Source organism: Dromiciops gliroides, chromosome 5 (assembly GCF_019393635.1).
Source record: "Dromiciops gliroides isolate mDroGli1 chromosome 5, mDroGli1.pri, whole genome shotgun sequence".
Classification (NCBI taxonomy): domain Eukaryota; kingdom Metazoa; phylum Chordata; class Mammalia; order Microbiotheria; family Microbiotheriidae; genus Dromiciops; species Dromiciops gliroides.
Genome location: NC_057865.1, coordinates 64,555,758 through 64,560,955, shown reverse-complemented (window position 1 = coordinate 64,560,955; position 5,198 = coordinate 64,555,758). Strand labels below are relative to the sequence as shown.

The window sequence follows — 5,198 nt, the reverse complement described above, 5'->3', positions numbered from 1 at the left end:
AGTTTTTTTAATGAATAATGGATCAAGGTCCTAAGCCATGAGGATGAGAGGAGAGGTGCTAAATGAGAGATGTGAGAAATGATGAAAGCATTTGGAATAGCAGCTGTGGTTAGAGAATTAATCGATCAGAGAGATGAATGTCCCATTGAGATAATGTAATATAAATTTGTAGTGGATCCCGTCAACATGGTTTTCATGGCTTTCTCTGACTCCATTCAGAGATATGTGAATAAGACCAAAGGCAGTAGATGGCAGGAGTAATCCAAGATTGGGTTTTGGCAAGGCATGATCCATGATAGGATAAGAGGGCAAGGATTTTTGAGAGAAGAAGACAATGTTGAGTTGAACTGAATTGGGGGTCACAGTAAAAGACAAAGACTATGGTTAGGGGTTGTAAGGTTGTGGGAAAGTTGGAATGATAAAAGTTTATGATCAGATAAAGGAATTTCAGATTACTAATTGCACTGATATTACTTATCAACACATTTTAAATATATGTGTGTCATAGATAACTATACCTTCAACTCAAGCGTACAGTGAGGGGAAACCAAACAAATTCATGCATAATGCTTAGGTTTAAGCTGCTATAAGCATATAAGGGCTAATATAAGTTACCAAAGGGACTTCTTTCACTAGTTATGTTAACACATGTTACTGTATTAGCTGAGTCTAACTCCCTGTGGAAAGCAAACAGACGTCCAAATATAAACACTGTCATGTACTAATGACTTCCCTAAAGGCAGAAGCTCTTATTTAAACAAGTAGCCTGAGGATAGTGAGAATTGGCAGTTCTTTTGGAAGATTGCCCTTGAGAGAAAGCTTTGGGAAACAAGACTTGGGACAAGTTCTTCTGACATTTTCTAGACTTTTTTTGTAAAACAGTGCTGAGGCCAAGGGGTCAGAAAAAGCTCCTTTAAAGTCAAGGAATAAATAAGGTATAGACAAACTTTAAAGTTCTGTAGTAGCTAGTGAATTACCATAGCAACCTCTTAACTATGAAGGGACTCCAGAGAGGAGTCTCCCAATATTATCTCATTTGTTCTTCACTAGGACCCTGGCAGGTAGGTGCTATTATTATCTCTGTTTTACAGTGAGGGAACTGAGGCAAACAGAAGATTAATGACATGCGCAAGGTCACACTGCTAGTGTCTGAGGCTTGATTTGGACCCAGATCTTCTTGACTCTAGGTATGACCCTAAGCTCAGCACCCTATCCACTACACCACTAGTCAGCTGCTCTACAGAGAGCTTGTCCTGATCTGATGCTAGTGCCTCATTGGCCAAATGACCTTGTCTTTATTTTGTTCATGCTTCTATGTGTACATGTTGTCTCTCCCCTTAGAATATCAGCTGTTTGATTTTTGTCTTCGTGTCTCTAGAATCTAGCAGAATTCTTGGCTTGAGAAGTATTTGTTGTTCGATCTGTGGTAGGTGTTATAAAATTGTGGATTGGAGCAATGGGATGGAGCGAAAAGAGCAACAGATTGTAAGTCAAAGGACATGGATGCAAAATTCAGCTCGGTTTCAGGCAACTTCAGGTAACTTACCTGTGGGACCCTGGGCAATAACAACGATGATGATAACAATACCTTGTATTTATATAATGGTTTAAGGTTTGCAAAGTGCTTTACATATATTATCTCACTTGATTCACAACAACCCCATGAGGTAGGTGCTGTTATTACCCCCATTTAATAGATGAGAAAACCGAAGTTAAGGGACTAGTTAGTGTAGCGTCACCCACCTAGTCAGAGTCTGAGGCAGGATTGGATCACAGTCCTTCCTGACTCGAGGTCCAGTGCTCTATCCATAGCCACACCTGGGGTTTGGAGCAGGTGATGTCTATGGTTTCTTCCAATTCTAAATCCCATGAATAAATTCTGGGAAGTAGGCATAAACCTTATGTTCTAAAGTCTGGGACTGTCTATTCTTTAGTCCCTCCATCTACCACTTAAACTTTTACCCCTAAGGGAGAGAACTTCTGGCTTAATCGACTCTTTCCCCTTTCATATCCCTGCCACCCCTACTGAGCCTGTAGGAGTCTTAATGCATAGAAGATTAAGAAAATGTTCCCCCTAGCACAGCTTAAAAGCGTCTGGCTGGCAAATACAATCTCTCATTTAATTTAGCATTTAAATGAATTGTGACAGTACTGGGGTACGTGGAGACATAGAATCAACTTGTGATTGCTCATCCTTCCCTTACTTCTTTGCTGCTGGTCAAAGGCTTAGTTTCCCTCACCAGGATCTAAAGAAATGGCTGAAGTGTCACAGGAACACAGAAGCAGCAGCTGAAGGGTTGCAGTGCTTCTTCAAAGTAAAGGAGTAGGAATTATAAAGCAAACAAAAAAAAATAATAGTAATAAAAGGAATAGCATGAGCCCCTCTTGGCAGGAATTTAGTCTGAGCCAACAGATTGGGTTGATTTTTTTATGAACCTCTGTGCATGTGAATGATTTTTCTTTTTAAATATGAAATGGTGAATTTGTTACGTATGCTTTTAAAAAGCGTGTATTCAATTTAAAATTACTTCAACAAAATTGTCCAATTTGTTTGTGTCCCCTTCTGAGCTTCCTTCTTTTTTGTGTGTTTTAAAAATGTTTTTGGAGCAGCTAGGTGGTGAAGTGGGTAAAGCACTGGCCCTGGATTCAGGAGGACCTGAGTTCAAATCTTGCACTAGCTGTGTGACCCTGGGCAAGTCACTTAACCCTCATCGCCCTACCCCCCAAAAAGTTTCACTGATGCCTTTTCTCTTTTTTTTCTTCTCTTTCCTTACTCACCAGTTCTTACCCTTCTTGCCATTAAATAGGAGCCTTTCTTCATAACCCATAAGTGTAGTCAGGCAAAACATTAACACATTTTTTCTTTTCTTCTTTTTAACCTTAAATTTTAAAAAAATTGAGCTCTAGATTCTCTCCCTCTCTCCAACCCTCCCACCCATTGTGAAGGCAAGCAATATAATATCAATTATGTATGTGAAGTCATGCAAAACATATTTCTCTATTAGCCATGTTGGAAAGAAAAATTTAAAAAGCAAGAAAATAAAGTAAGTGAAAAAAGTGTGCTTTAATCTGCACTCAGAATTACTCAGTTCTCTTTCTGAAGGTTGGATAGCATATTTCATTATGGGTCCTTTGGAATTGTCTTGAATCTTTGTCTTGATCAGGGTAGATAGGTCTTTCACAGTTGATCATCCTTATAATATTTCTGTTACCGTGTACAATGATATGTTGTTTCTGTTCATTTTGCTCTGCATCAATTCATATATGTCTTCCCACCTGTTTTCTGAAACCATCTCCTCTCCTCTCCTCTCCTTCCCTTTTCTTTTTGAGAAAAGCCAGCATAAAGCATTTTATTGCAATAATAACACTTGAAACTCATATGTGGTGGAGGGAGAGTGGGTGGTGGCAGTTTCTCTTACCAAATCACTACACAGGACAGCAAAAGTGGCGTGGAGTAGGAGGGAAGGAAGGTGGGGGTGGAGGGAGGGGTATCAGCAGTAGGGGAGCTGAGCATCAAAAGCAGGAGATGTTGAAGCTGTGATAACCAGCATCAACTTTTTTTTTTTTTTTTGGTAGAGAACATGCAATAATTTCCTGTGACCATGACTGGGCTTCCATCGTTTTGAAAATTTCTACAAACAGCACCTTCAATTTAACAATCAATTCAAGTTCTTGGAACTTAGGTAGTTGAGGAGCTTTGACGGCTATTAGAAATTTTAAAAAGTCCTCCAAATCCATTAGAAAACCACAGGATGGGGGCGGGGGAAGGCATCAACAAAGTAGGTTTATATTGATCCGAGTTGTTCTGTAGATAAGACACCAAGTGGCGTGTCCAACACTGCACTGAAAATATCTGCTTTCAAAAGGTAGAGGTTAAGGGGGGGTGGGGTGGGGTGGGTTGGGGAGGGAGGAGAAGGAAGGTTGAATGGTTGAAGCAGCTTCCCCTTCCCCACCTTCATTTTGGACAGGGTGACTGATATGCTCCGAGGAAATAATTCAACATGGAGAATATGTCAACCCTAAATAGCTCCTCGATCTGCTATGGCTTTACAGCAGCAGCAGCAACAATAACAAAATCCCTTTTAATATATAGATAAATTTCGTCCAAAAAAAAAAAAAGGGACCAAGAATTTCTCTATCCAAATAATTCCTATTCTAAGGTTAACACATCTGTGTGTTGTTAATGCTTGATCATACACTTAATCTTAAATCTATTCCCAAAGGATTTCAATTTAAATCTAGACCACAAAAACAAAACCAAAAAGATGAATGACTTAACAAGTTGAGGTTTAGGGTGTATAGTTTAGAGACAACGCACGTACAAGGAGGAGGAGTTGGAAGCAAAGCCAAGTGATAACACATTCAATCAGGGTGTATATGTTTATACAATGAATGTAGTGGAATATCAGGGAAAAAAGCTCCATAGAAATTCATGTGCATTCTTCTGGAAGCTGAGACTCTGGACTCCTCCATGTGTCAAATTCAAGAAACAGGGAGCTAGGGCAAGAAATCATTCCTGTCATTCCAATTTTCTAAGTTTCACATCCAAGATGAGAGTAGCATTTGGTGGAATGATGCCTGGGTGACCATCGGTGCCAAAAGCATAGTCTGGAGAGATGGTCATTTTTGCTCTCTGCCCCACACTCATCGGGGCAACGCCTTCTTCCCAGTCTCGGATCACCTCCTGCTTGCCCATCACAAACTTGAAGGGCTTATTTCTCACGGGAGGAATCAAACTTTTCCCTATCTTCAAGCATCCTCGTGTAGTGCACCACGCAGGTCTGGTCGCGCTTAGGGAAGGTGCGCCAGTCTCTGAGGGAGATGATCTCCACCTGTAGTCCCATCCCGGCTGCCTTAAGTGGGGTCGGGGGTCGCTGCTCCGCGGGGGCGGGCACGAGCCGAATCGAGGAAGAAGCTGGGCGGGTCTAACGATGTACGCGGCCTCACGCGCTGCTCCCCACAGCAGAAGGACAGACTGGCTCGATCACCGGCCCAAGAGGCTTTTCACCACTACCCTCCTTCCCCCCCCTCTCCCCCCCCCCCGCCCGAACCTGCCTGGGCGCATCCTAAAACCACCTTACTTATCATTCCTTATAGTACAATAGTATTCCAACACAATCATATGCTACAACTTGTTCAACCATTCCCAGTTGATGGGCATCCCTTCAATGTCTAATTCTATGCCAATATAAAAAGAG

At 41.4% G+C, this 5,198-nt stretch overlaps 1 pseudogene; it reads right to left on the bottom strand.

Annotated features, from left to right (window-relative positions):
• Positions 1–4,519: 4,519 nt before the first annotated feature.
• Positions 4,520–4,847, bottom strand: LOC122729753 (annotated as a pseudogene).
• Positions 4,848–5,198: the final 351 nt, after the last annotated feature.